Consider the following 14,427-nt stretch of genomic DNA (forward strand, 5'->3'; position numbering starts at 1 on the left):
GTTTTAAATCAAAATCTGTCTGCCTCTGCCAGGAAACTAAAAAACATTGGATCTTCCAGCAGGACAATGATCCGACGCATATGCCCAAATCAACACAAAAATGGTTCTCTGAGCACAGAACACAGCTTCTGCCCTGGCCATCTCAGTCCCCTGACCTGAACCCCCACTGAAAACCTGTGAAGTGAGAGCACAAGAGAGGGCCTCGGCCCCTAGATGATCTGGAGAGGTTGTGTAAAAAGGAATGGTCTCAGATGCTTGGTCACAAAAACTTGACTAGCAGTGTTCCTTAGAGCCACGTGTGATTTTACTGTGGTATGTGATTGTAGCTTCATGACATACACTGTATGGCCAAAGGTTTGTGGACACCAACATCACACCCATATACAGTATATATTTGTTGAATATCCCATTTCAGATTTATAGTACATGACATTCAGACCAAGTGTGGCGAGAGCATAAAAATTCGCTCAGACTGCCCTCCCAGGGACGCTGTTGAAGTTCATGGACGCTCTGTGACAGAGATGAAACAGACAACTACAAGGTCATTTGGAATGCTTTGTCTTGCAAACTTTATTTAAACCGGTCGCAAAACAAATGGCCAGATCAACTGGTATTTTTGTACCGACTGACTAGTTAACCTCGTGAAATCTTAAAGGTGAAGGTAAGAAATTGATCGATGAAGGAAAATAATGAACAATTATGATTACATATTTGGTAGGAAAATAAACTAAACGACAAACTAATTAAAAGCCATTTGTGTGGTGGGACTTGTGTTGACGGTTAGAGCCAAGTCAAATCTCAACATGCAGTTTATAGGACACGTTTACTAGCCTTGGTCTTTAATTAGGTTAATTCAGGTTGTGTGTAGCCTACCATGCTTCTGCTCCTGGATTTTAGCCACTGAACTTCAACAAACATTCTAGAGTGAAAATGTTGCCTATAAATAGCATTGCCAATCGGAACACTTCACAAATCAGGGTGAAACCAGCCACCATGATTATTAATTTCTCCTCCACTGTACTTGGGAACTGTTTGAATGGAACCAAAATTTAGATCAAGAGCTGAGCATTTCTAAATTCCTATTGGTTGTTGCTGAACCGTGTCATATATCATTACCATAAAGTTGCATGGACTTCAGTTTTATTCTGATGCTCCCACCACCAACAGTCATGCCATTGCTCTCCTGAGATATACTGGCTCTCACAGAAAATTAACAACTTCTGGTTGACGCTCTCGCCGTGTTTGGTCTGAACATAGGTTAACGTGGGGCGGCCTTGGGCTGAAGTGCACTTGAGCAAGGTACCGAACCCCTGACTACTCCCCGGGCGCTGTAGTGTGGCTGCCCACTGCTCTGGGTGTGTGCGCGCGCGCATGTGCGTTGTGTTCACTGCTTCAGATGGGTTAAATGCAGAGGAGGAACTTCACTGTGCTTGAAGTGTGCATGTGACAAAGGTTTCTTCTTCGCTATGATGAAAACCTCCACCAGATTTTGGAGTGTGGCTGTGGGGATGCGTGTTTCATTCCACCAAAAGTACATAAGTTTCATATTAGCAGAACAAACTACCATACCAACCATAGTAGGACCATGATTTTTAAACCATGTTGTTTTTCATGGGTTCATTTTTATAAGGCTTGTGTCCGTATTACGCAAATTTACCAGGAAACTACTACCAAAGTCCACACTGTGCTGTAAATGTGAGCTCACTGGCGTAGTTGTGCATTATAGAATCTGTGTCACTATTTGTTTTCACTGATATGATGTACTTTCTGTGCACTTGTGGTCACGCAGGAATCTCCCTTGTGGTTGAGAATTAGCTGACAGTTAAAAAGAGAGAAACAATAAGATTGGCAACAACTCCTGTTGAGCTGTTGTGTTTCTGTGCCATGTGTGTGTTTTGCACCTCAGTGCACGCAAATTCACTACAGTGCACATCAGTGAATCTCACACACACACACACACACTTTCAGTCCCAAGCACAAGGAGTAGTGCTGCTCATTAGAATAACCGTTTAACACACGAATAATTTAAAAGTTCAAAATGCAGATACGTGACATTTTTAGAGACTTATTAAAAACTAAGATGATAATTGGAATTTTTCAAACGTCTCATTTTTTAATGTCAGAACATAGAGAAAAATCTAAAATAAGTCTGAAAATTGGAAAAAATCAAAACCGAATTTGAGGAGACATTAATAAATGTTTATAACGGTTCTTGCTTTCTCAACAAGCTTTAAAGATCTTTGAAAAGGAAAATCCTCTGTTGTAGGGTCTCCGTTAAGGCTATAGTGGGCAAAGGTTCATCGAAATTGGGAAGTTGGAGATTAGATGAAGACGGGCGTTTCTAGCTACTGAAATGATCAGGGGCCAAGTCAAGTTTTCCTGTGGGTTGTATTTTTTAAAGGGAGATTGGCATCGATAGCTTGGTGAGGTTATAGCTACTGTTACAAGAAATATCACCCACACACATTTAACAGGTTAGGACATCTTTATTACTGATTTTTGCACTGCTCTTTTTAAATGTATGCAGTTCACTTCAGTTTCTGTCTCAGGAAACTGAGGCATGTGCCAATTGACTATTAAATATCACTTGTACGATTTATCAGTTTAATAAAAATACATCATTTCTCACTGACAGTGCTCCTTAAGGACCACAAAGACAAATTCTCAGCTACATTATATTACATTACAACATCCCAAATGATATCCCATCTCACAAGACTATGATCATATAAATGTGTCTTACAAGTTTCTCTCTCACACACAACCATTTTCTCCAATGCATCCAGGCTCAGTTGACTGCAGCAGCTCATTTGTGGTGTCTGGACAACACAAATTTATGTTGAATTTATTAATATTGCATGGCAAAACAAAACAAACACTATTTTATCCATATACGTGACTAATATGCCAAAGGCTGGCTATGGTAAGATTGGCTGGCTGGTTCTGCGTAAGCTAGATGTAGCATTAAAACATATGATTAAAATGATGTCAGGGCAACTGTTGGTGTCTACATGAGCACAAATTGTTGTTGATCTGTTAAATAAGCTTAGTCGGGGAAAATAAACCACCACTGTAGATATTCGTTAAACCACTCAAACTTTTGAGCTCGCCTGGCACACTAAAAATCACACAGACCCTACGCTAGAAATTCAACTTAACCAGGTTACACAGAGTAGGTTTTGTGCATTAGCATAATTTGAAAGGTTATACCATTACTATATAAAAAACCACACACACAACACCCCCACGGTCGATGACTTACCATCAGTTTTCTTGAATACTCCAACAATCTAAAGTCCTTCCCACACAATGCCCTAGTCTTCACAGGCAGTCTCCAATCCCAGTACTAACCAGGCCATTATGGCGCGTTGGGCGGTGCCAATCTCTGTTTCCATAGCCCTCAGCCTCCCGCCTATACAATTCGGGTTAAAGTGAGGGGCTAGTTTGACAGGGGATATAGAAATGGGTTCCATCCGTCTGGTCACGTTTTCGTTTCCGGTCCATATCTTTAAAACTACTGAAGATATCTTCATGAAACTTTGTATACAGTGGTGCTTGAAAGTTTGTGAACCCTTCAGAATTTTCTCTATTTCTGCATAAATATGACCTAAAACAATCAGATTTTCACACAAGTCCTAAAAGTAGATAAAGAGAATCCAGTTAAACAAGTGAGACAAAAATATAATACTTGGTCATTTATTTATTGAGGAAAATAATCCAATATTACATATCTGTCAGTGGCAAAAGTATGTGAACCTCTAGGATTAGCAGTTAATTTGAAGGTGAAATTAGAGTCAGATGTCTTCAATCAATGGGATGGCAATCAGGTGTGAGTGGGCACCCTGTTTTATTTAAAGAACAGGGACCTATCAAAGTCTGATCTTCACAACACATGTTTATGGAAGTGTATCATGGCACGAACAAAGGAGATTTCTGAGGACCTCAGAAAAAGCATTGTTAATGCTCAACAGGCTGGAAAAGGTTACAAAACCATCTCTAAAGAGTTTGGACTCCACCAATCCACAGTCAGACAGATTGTGTACAAATGGAGGAAATTCAAGACCATTGTTACCCTCCCCAGGAGTCGACTAACAAAGATCACTCCAAGAGCAAGGTGTGTAATAGTCGGCGAGGTCACAAAGGACCCCAGGGTAACTTCTAAGCAACTGAAGGCCTTTTTCACATTGGCTAATGTTAATGTTCATGAGTCCACCATCAGGAGAACACTGAACAACAATGGTGTGCATGGCAGGGTTGCAAGGAGAAAGCCACTGCTGTCCAAAAAGAACATTGCTGCTCATCTGCAGTTTGCTAAAGACCACGTGGACAAGCCAGAAGGCTATTGGAAGAATGTTTTGTGGAAGGATGAGACCAAAATAGAACTTTTTGGTTTAAATGAGAAGCGTTATGTTTGGAGAAAGGAAAACACTGCATTCCAGCATAAGAACCTTATCCCATCTGTGAAACATGGTGGTGGTAGTATCATAGTTTGGGCCTGTTTTGCTGCATCTGGGGCAGGACGGCTTGCCATCATTGATAGAACAATGAATTCTGAATTATACCAGCCAATTCTAAAGGAAAATGTCAGGACATCTGTCCATGAACTGAATCTCAGAAGAAGGTGGGTCATGCAGCAAGACAATGACCCCAAGCACACAAGTCATTCTACCAAAGAATGGTTAAAGAAGTTAAATGTTTTGGAATGGCCAAGTCAAAGTCCTGACCTTAATCCAACTGAAATGTGGAAGGACCTGAAGCGAGCAGTTCATGTGAGGAGACCCACCAACATCCCAGAGTTGAAGCTGTTCTGTACGGAGGAATGGGCTAAAATTCCTCCAAGCCGGTGTGCAGGACTGATCAACAGTTACTGGAAACATTTAGTTGCAGTTATTGCTGCACAAGGGGGTCACACCAGATACTGAAAGCAAAGGTTCACATACTTTTGCCACTCACCTACATAATACTGGATCATTTCTCAATAAATAAATGACCAAGTATAATATTTTTGTCTCATTTGTTTGACTGGGTTCTCTTTATCTACTTTTAAGACTTGTGTGAAAATCTGATTACGTTTTAAGTCATATTTATGCAGAAATAGAGAAAATTCTAAAGGGTTCACAAACTTTCACGCACCACTGTACACATCAAGCAACATGTGAACTGATGACTTTTGCCATTTTGGATTTTTGAAAAAAAAATATTTAAAATTTTTACATAAATAGATTTTGACTTCGTTTCTAAGAGCAATGTTCGTTTCCGGAGGATACATCCAAAACTATTCATGATACAGATTTGAAACTTGGTATACATGTTAACAAGATGATGTAGATGTGCCTTTTGATGCTAAGAAATTTGAGAAATTTAAAGTTTTCATGTTCCCATGGAAACAATTTCAGACTTAGTCGCTCAGGTTAGTCTTAGGGGTAGGTTCTATTTCCTTCACTCCAGACCGCCAGGGCGGTGCTAAAAGCACTAGTGGAAGGATCTTTGCATCCGCGCGTTTCGAGAGTCGCATACAAAAGTTGTCATCTCATGACGTGCCTGCCTACATAAGGCAACATCCCACGTCATTTGGCCTCTTCTTTTTTCTCGCGTTGGAATCGCATCTTTTCTATTGGAATTGTGTTAACTGTGGGAATACCTGCCACAATCTACAGTGCAGCTCGTGACTGAAGAGGACTTCAGTGGGACTCGACTCCACGCGAGCTGTTTGGTCGCTAAGGTAACTTGTTTTATGCATCAATAGTCACTGAATCTTGGCTGCCAAGTTTTCAGGGGCGGTTATTATATCGGTCTTGTCACAAACTGCTCGGTTGCCGGCAGGTTTGTCAGTGTTGAGCGAGTTAGCGAATTGGTTGCCAATAACATTAACGTGTACTTACAACTTTACGTGAGCATCGGTTTTCTGGTTGCTAGTAAATCGTTGTCTGTAGCGGTAAAGTTGCGCTTGTGAACTCGCTAGCCTTGGTTGCCAGGCTAGCAAGCAGCGCTACACCTTGCTTCTTTTCTTAAAAAAAAAAAAAAATTTGCGGGTGAGTAGACACTGAGATGGATTCAGTGAGGTGTTCCACTTGCCCCAATCTAATGGAGGTGCTGGATGCACATGATCGCTGCACGGAGTGCCTTGGCATGCAACATCTAAGGGAGGCAATGTCTGATCCATGCCCTTCCTGTGCGTTAATGCTGCTTACTGTTAGACAGGCGCGGTTGGCTGGTGTGGAACATGCATCGAGCAGTTTTCTGCTCTTGGATTCTCAGACACAGCGTAAGCGTAAGCTTTCACCACCAGTGCATGCAAAACAGCGCAAAAAATCTAAGTCTTCGGAGTTACAGCGTAAAGTGGAACTGCTCATCTACAGTGGGGCGTCTGCTGCCTCTGCTTGCAAGCCCCCCCCACAGCAGGGGCACAGGTAGGTACTGTAGAGGAACAGCCTGCACCGCCTGCCTCCTTGTCGCCCGTTGGCTCATGTTCTCAGCCACCTGACCAAGAGGAAGTGATGTCTGTGGCTGCCTCAGACACCTTTTTCAGTCAGCCTTCTCCCTTGGCGCAGCCACCAAGCGAAGTCCTGCCAGGTGTTGAGCCCTGTGATTCGGGCAATGATGTTACCTCTGGGTGATCTGGGGAGTCTGCCTCAGTGGTGGGTTCGGTGGAGGCCACACTGAAGGCTTTGCTTGCACGTTTGCAGTTGGACACCTCAGCGCCTCCTACCGGATCTGAGAACATGTTCCTGTGCTGTGTTCAGCGTGCCTCTCCAGTAATTCCACAGTGTCGTGACTTTACTTCTGTGGTGGCCTCTGCCCTGGAGGCTGCTACAAAACCTGCCCGTCCAGACCAGATGTCTCGCACGCTTGCGGCGATGCAGGACCCCGGTGCTGTTGGCTTGGGTAGCATGCCAGTAGTCGAATCAAGCATTGCTTCGCTCATTGTGTCTCCCGATGAAGCACTTCAGGAGCAGGTGCGTTGCCCTAACGCTGAGTGCTGCCGCACAGACGAGCTACTTTCTCATGCTTACAACTCTACTGCCTTTCTTAGCAGGGTGTCTAACTCGCTGGCACACATGCTTGTTATGCTGCACTCGACACTCAACACATCATCGGCAGACCCACTGGCGGCTGAGGTACTGAAACTTGCACTGCAGGCTATGGGTGTCATTGCCAACCAGTGTGGCACTACCTTGGGCACCTTGCTGCAAGCCCGTCGGCAAGTGTGGCTGGCTCAATCGCCTCTGCCAGAAGTATGCAGGAACAACCTGAGGCACCTCCCACTGGCACCTGGACAGGTCTTTGGGCCAGCAGCACAAGAGGCTCTTGACAGACGTGTGTCTGTTACAGAGTCTCGCTCCCATCATGTGGGCATAGCACCCACCTTCAGAGCTCCACCAAACCCTTCTGCCTCACGCTTTAGGCATGTGGCCCCTAGAGCTGCACAAAGGTCTCCCCATCGACCCCAGCAGCAGGCCCCCAATCCCCCATCTCCCTCGGCCAGGCAGGGTGGCACTCAGCCACACGTGAGTTTTCGCCCTTTTCGACAGACGGGTCCTCCCTGCCGTCGTCGCCCCCCCCATCCCTTCCGAAAAACGTAGACAGGACCACTGACCAGTCAGGGCCAGTGGCAGGAGTTTTTACAGGCAGCCAGCTAGCGCGTTGGTGCGAAATAACAACCAGCCAATGGCTACTCACCACCCTTTCAGAAGGGTACCACCTGCAATTCCGCCGCTGGCCACCAATGCATTCGGGTGTGAGGCAGACAGTTATAACCAATCTAAGACAGGCAGAAGCCTTGTCGAGAGAAGTTCAGTTGTTGCTACAAAAAGAAGCCATAGAGATGGTCGACCCCATTGTTCACCCAGGGGGTTTCTTTTCAGTTTATTTTCTCGTTCCAAAGAAAGACGGCGGGTTCAGGCCGATTTTAGATTTAAGAAGGTTAAACCGTTTCTTGAAGGTGCTTCCTTTTCGAATGCTACGAACAACAGATGTACTGCAAGTGATCACAAACCAGGACTGGTTTGTGACCGTAGATCTCGAGGATGCCTATTTTCACATACCCATTGCCGTGGACCACAGGCGCTTCCTTCGTTTTTCGTTCATGGGAAAGATTTTTCAGTTCAGAGTTCTCCCCTTTGTACTTTCTCTGGCGCCAAAGGTGTTCTCAAAATGCGTCCAAGTAGCACTAGAACCCCTTCAGAAGGAGGGTATGAGAGTGCTCCCTTACTCGGACGACTGGCTTCTTTGTGCGGCATTGCCCGAACAGGCCAGGGAACATGCTCACCGGTTGCTACTACACATTACGGCTCTGGGGTTCAGGGTGAACCAGAGGAAGTGCAAACTGGTCCCAGTCCAGGCAACACATTTCATCGGCCTTGCCCTGGATTCAAACACTATGCTGGCCAGTCCCACACCAGACAGAATAAGTTCAATTCTCACTGGTGTGAACCACCTTCGTGTCGGGGGAACTCAGCGTTACGTTTCTCTCCTTCGGCTGTTGGGGAAACTCACAGCGGCCTCAGTAGTCATTCCTCTGGTTCTTCTGTGGCTAAGGGCTTTTTAGAGATGGCTTCTTCAACTGCATCTGTGTCCAGTGTGAGACAGGCATATGAGGGTGAGAATAACATGCCGTTGCATGCTCACGCTAAGGCCTTGGTCCCAGGCACACTTTCTCACTCGTGGAGTTCCACTTGGTCCCCCACCGGGACGGTGGGAGGTTATCCGGACAGATGCTTCCCTCATGGATTGGGGTGGAGTCTGGCGTCGGCAAGGTGTGAACGGCACCTGGCCTGCTCCGTGGTGCATGTCCCACATCAACACACTGGAGTCGATGGCGGTGTTTCTGACGTTGCACCACTTTCAGGAAGTGCTGCGGGGCAAACATGTATTGGTACGTACAGACAATGTGGCAACTGTTTTCTATATCAATCATCAGGGGGGCACAAGGTCTGTAGCTGCGCTTCAGGTGGCTCACAGTCTCCTAGTATGGGCTCAGGACAACCTCCTTTCCATAAGGGCATCTTATCTACCTGGACGCCTAAACAGTGTGGCAGATGCTCTGTCACACGGCAAGGTGTCTCAAGGGGATTGGAAACTGCATCCAGACACGGTGGAACAGATCTGGAAAACCTATGGGAGAGCAACTGTGGACCTGTTTGCGAGCAGTCAGACAACTCATTGTCCGACATGGTTTTCCCTGGGAGAAGAAACGGCAGTGTTGGGCCAGGATGCTCTGGCCCACGACTGGCCGAGGGCCATCCTTTATGCCTTTCCCCCTCTACCACTGTTGTGGAGGACTCTCTGCCGTGTGCACAATCACGGTCACCATGTGCTATTGATAGCTCCTCATTGGCCATCCAGGCCATGGTTCCAGCTCCTGCTGTCACTACTAGTGGGACCCCCTTGTCAGCTGCCCAGCAGGCCCGACTTGCTGACGCAGATGGAGGGCAGGATTCAACACCCATGTCCCGAACGCCTGAAGCTCTGGGTGTGGCCCTTGGGGCCCCGGGGCTACTACTGGAGTGTTCAGAAGGGACCAGGAACACTGTGGTGAACGCACATGCAGAATCTACCCGACGCTTATATGCAGGCAAGTGGAAGGTGTTCTGTGATTGGTGTGCAGAATGCAACATTGACCCCCTAAGCTGCTTTGTTCCACAGATTTTAGATTTCCTGCAGCACCTTTTAGAGCTTGGCAGGGCTGCATCTACACTTAAGGTGTATGTTGCAGCACTAACAGCCCACCGTTCAGAGGTTGGAGGTGTTTCACTTGGGTCCCACTGGCTGGTGGTAGCCTTTTTGAGAGGGGCAGTTCGTCTTAATCCTCCTCGTTTTGTGCGGAGTCCGTCATGAGATCTGAACACTGTGCTTGAATCCCTTTGCTTGCCTCCTTATGAGCCCCTGGCAGCAGCTGACATTAAGTGGCTCTCTGTTAAAACAGCTTTTCTCCTTGCCATCACAACAGCCTGGCGTGTGAGTGAGCTACATGCCCTCTCAGTGAGTACTGTTTGTCTTCGTTGGGGCCCTGTGTTCGACAGTGTTTCATTGTGGCCTAACCCAGCTTTCCTCCCGAAAGTCTTATCTCCCCAGTTTAGCAACCAGCCGATTTTGCTGACTGCTATACCGGCGGACAGGACGGACTTGCGTGCTGAGTTGTGCCCTGTCAGGGCTCTGAGGTTTTATTTTGATAGGACGGCAGCCTTTCGTACAACAGACCAATTGTTTGTATGTTTTGGTGGCGCTCCAAGAGGAAGGCCTCTGTCCAAGCAGCGGCTCTCCCGTTGGGTTGTGGAGGCAATCACCCATGCCTATGAATCTATGGGATGTACTGTGCCCTCTCCTGTCCGCTGCCATTCGACGCGTGCTCAGGCAACATCATGGGCAGCTCTCCGGGGTGTACCACTCTCTGACATTTGTGCTGCTGCAACTTGGTCCAATACATGTACATTTGCCTGGTACTACAGGCTAAATGTTGCGTCCATGCCATTGCTGTGTGCAGCTGTTCTTCCAGAAGGTGGTGATGCTCTTCTGAATTCCTCGTGACTGGGTTGGTATTCGTCTTCCACTAGTGCTTTTAGCACCGCCCTGGCGGTCTGGAGTGAAGGAAATAGAACGCTGGTTACGAATGTAACCGTGGTTCTATGACTAAGTGGAAGACCGCCAGGGTCTTTGGTCACTCGGATTGTGCGAGAATGATCTTGAGGCCAAATGATGTGGGATGTTGCCTTATATAGGCAGGCACGTCATACGTCATGAGATGACAACTTTTGTATGCGACTCTCGAAACGCGTGGATGCAAAGATCCTTCCACTAGTGCTTTTAGCACCACCCTGGCAGTCTTCCACTTAGTCATAGAACCACGGTTACATTCGTAACCAGCGTTTTGTTTCTGGAGCAGAACTTGAAAACTATGAGTGGTATGATCTTGAAAGTTGGTATACGTGTTAATTAAGTAATGTACATGTGCCCTTTGCTACTAAGAAATGTAAGAAATTTTAATTTTTAGCTCACCTGGCCCAAAGGTCTGGTGGGCTTATGCCATGAGCTGCTGAGGTCAGTGTAAAGAGGTAGGGTTGGTTTCCTGCAGCAGAACTTGAAAAACGTGACAAAATATTTTGAAACTTGGTATATAGTTGGTATATAGGGTGGGGGATATATACTCTGTCTTCTTGTTATGATGGTCTTTGGTATGACCTGACCACAAGCAGAACTTGCAATCTCCCAAATCAAGAGGCGGACATGTTAACCACTAGGCTAGCTCGCAGTCAAAATCCAAACAATGGTGTTTTTTTTTTAAAGTCATCTTCCAACTAGTTCTGAATGTTGTTTTGTTGGTGGTTACCAAAATTTTGAATGCGCACTGTGCAGCGCTCAATTATGTCCCCCTTCTGTCTTCGGACAAGTTCCGATCTGTTTCAGTCAGTTTTCTATTAAATCTCTTTTTTTTTTAGGGCGAAAATACCCGGGGTATAGCTCCAAGCGATATAGCCCCAAGCGATAGGGCCTAACGACGCCACTGGATGAAGACCAGGTGATGTTTTCCCAGTTTTCATCCACCCTGTGCCCACTGCAGCCTCAGAGTCCTGCTCTTGGCCGAAAGGAGTGGAATCCGATGTGGTCTTCTGCTGTTGTAGCCCATCCAACATGTGTGGTACATGATGTAAATAATAACTGAAGCTCTTGACCTGTACCTCCCTGATTTTATGCATTGCACTGCTTCCATGTGATTGGCTGGATACACAGACTCCATATCTACTCTACACCAGAGCACTTAAGTCATTACATTACACTAATACTGTGTAGGGCCTCCCTTTGCCTCATTTCTTAATGGCATTGATTCTACATGTTGGAAACATTCCTCTGAGCTTCTGTTGACATGTTTTCATCATGGCATATTTTTCAGGTGCACTTTCATGCTCCCGTTCTACCACGTCCTGAAAGTGTTCTGTTGGATTTAGATTATAGGACTGGGAAGGCCATTGAAGAATGCTGAACTCACGGTCATCTTCATGAAACCAGTTTGAGACGACTTTTACTTTGCGACATGGTGCATTATCATGCTGGAAGTAGCCAGTAAAAGATGGTAAAATGTGTCCATGAAGTGATGCACATGGTCAGCAACAATACTCAAATATACTGTGGCATTCAAGCAATGACTGATTGGTATTAACAGGCCCAAAGTGTGCCGGGGGGATAAATAAATAAATAAAAAATTTCCCCACACCATTATACCACCTCCACCAGCCTGGACTGTTGACACAAGGCAGGTTGGGTCCATGGATTCATATTATAAGCACCAAATTCTGGCCCTACCATCTGTGTGCCTCAGCAGAAAACAAGCTTCATCAGACCAGGGTACGTTTGTTCTTCCAGTCTTCACCGGTCCAGTTTTGGTGAACCTGTGCTCACCGCACCCTCAGCTTTCTGTTCTTGAGATGCTTTTCTGCTCAACACAAATGTACAGTGACTAATCTGAGTCACTGTAGTCTGTGTGTCAGCTCGAACCAGTCTTGCCATTCTCCATAGATCTCTCATCAACATGGCATTTCTATTCACAGATCTGTCACTCACTGGATGGTTTTTCTTTATTACACCATTCAGAGTAAGAGCCTGGTGTGCATGAAAACCACAGATCATCAGCAGTTATAGAAATACTCACACCAGCCCATCTGGCACCAAGGTTCAAATCACCGAGATCACATTTCCCTCTCGTTCAGATGTTTGATGTGAACATTACCTGAAGCTGCTGGCTTCATGATTTTATGCACCGGACTGCTGCAACACGATCAGCTCATTAGATAAGTATATGAATGAGTGAGTAGGTGTACAAGTGTTACTAATAAAGTGCTCAGTGAGTGTACCTTCGTCTTAGTTAGTAAAACACCACCAGATAGATGTACAGTGCCTTGCAAAAGTATTCATCCCCCTTGGAGTTTGTCCTGTTTTGTTGCATTACAAGCTGGAATTAAAATGGATCTTTGGAGGGTTAGCACCATTTGATTTACACAACATACCTACCACTTTAAAAGGTGCACACTTTTTTTTTTTTTATTGTGACACAAACAAGATGAAAAAACAGAAATCTGGAGTGTGCATGGGTATTCAACCCCCCCCCCAAAGGCAATACTTTGTAGAGCCACTTTTTGCTACAATTACAGCTGCAAGTCTCTTGGGGTATGTCTCTATTAGCTTAACACATCTAGCCACTGGGATTTTTGCCCATTCTTCAAGGCAAAACTGTTCTAACTCCTTCAAGTTAGATGGGTTGCGTTGGTGTCCAGCAATCTTCAAGTTATGCCAGCCACAAATTCTCAATTGGATTGAGGTCTGGGCTTTGATTAGGCCATTCCAAGACATTTTAAATATTTCCCTTTAAACCACTCCAGTGTAGCTTTAGCAGTACGTTTAGGGTCATTTGTCCTGCCGGAACGTGAACCTTCGTCCCAGTCTCAAACCTCTGGCTGACTCAAACAGGTTTTCCTCCAGAATTGCCCTTTATTTAGTGCCATCCATCTTTCCTTCAGTCCTGACCAGCTTTCCTGTCACTGCAGATGGAAAATATCCCCACAGCGTGATGCTGCCACCACCATGCTTCACTGTAAGAATGGTGTTCTCAGGGTGCTGGGTTTGTGCCACATGTGGCATTCCCATGATGACCAAAAAGATCAATTTTTGTCTCATTTGACCAGAGAATCATTTTCCATATATTTGGGGAGTCTCTCACATGCTGTTGGGCAAACTCCAAATGTGATTTTTTAAGCAATGGCTTTTTTCTGGCCACTCTCCCATAAAGCCCCACTCTGTGGAGTGTACGGCTTAAAGTGGTCCTATGGACAGATACTCCCATCTCCGCTGTGGATCTTTGCAGCTCCTTCAGTGTTATCTTTGGTGTCTTTGTTGTATCTCTGATTAACACCCTCCTTGCCCGGTCTGAGTTTTGGTGGGCGTCCTTCTCTTGTCAGGTTTGTAGTGGTGCCATATTCTCTCCATTTTGCTATAATGGATTTAATGGTGCTCCGTGGGATATTCAAAGTTTGGGATATTTTTTATGACCCAACCCTGATCTATACTTCTCCACAACTTTGTCTCTGACCTGTTTGGAGGCTCCTTGGTTTTCATGTTGCTTGCTCAGTAGTGTTGCAGAGTCAGGGTCCTTCCAGAACAGGTTGATTTATACAGACATCATGTGACACTGACTGCACACACATGTGGATCTTAATCAACTAATTATGTGACTTATGAAGTGAATTGGTTGGACCAGCTCTTATTTAGGGGTTTCATATGAAAGGGGGTGAATACCTCTGCACACTCCAGATTTCTGATTTCTCATCTTAATTATTGTTTGTGTCACAATAAAACAACAATTTGCACCTTTAAAGTTGTAGGCATGTTGCATAAATCAAATGGTGCCAACCCTCCAAAATCCATTTTAATTTCCAGTTT

The 14,427-nt window shown here is 45.5% G+C and overlaps 1 protein-coding gene across 1 annotated transcript in view; it reads right to left on the bottom strand.

Moving 5' to 3' along the window:
• Positions 1–14,427, bottom strand: part of ubac2 (UBA domain containing 2) — an 83,183-nt gene that overhangs the window by 20,871 nt on the left and 47,885 nt on the right. The window lies entirely within an intron of this gene.

The sequence above is a fragment of the Neoarius graeffei genome, chromosome 18, assembly GCF_027579695.1.
Source record: "Neoarius graeffei isolate fNeoGra1 chromosome 18, fNeoGra1.pri, whole genome shotgun sequence".
Taxonomy (NCBI): domain Eukaryota; kingdom Metazoa; phylum Chordata; class Actinopteri; order Siluriformes; family Ariidae; genus Neoarius; species Neoarius graeffei.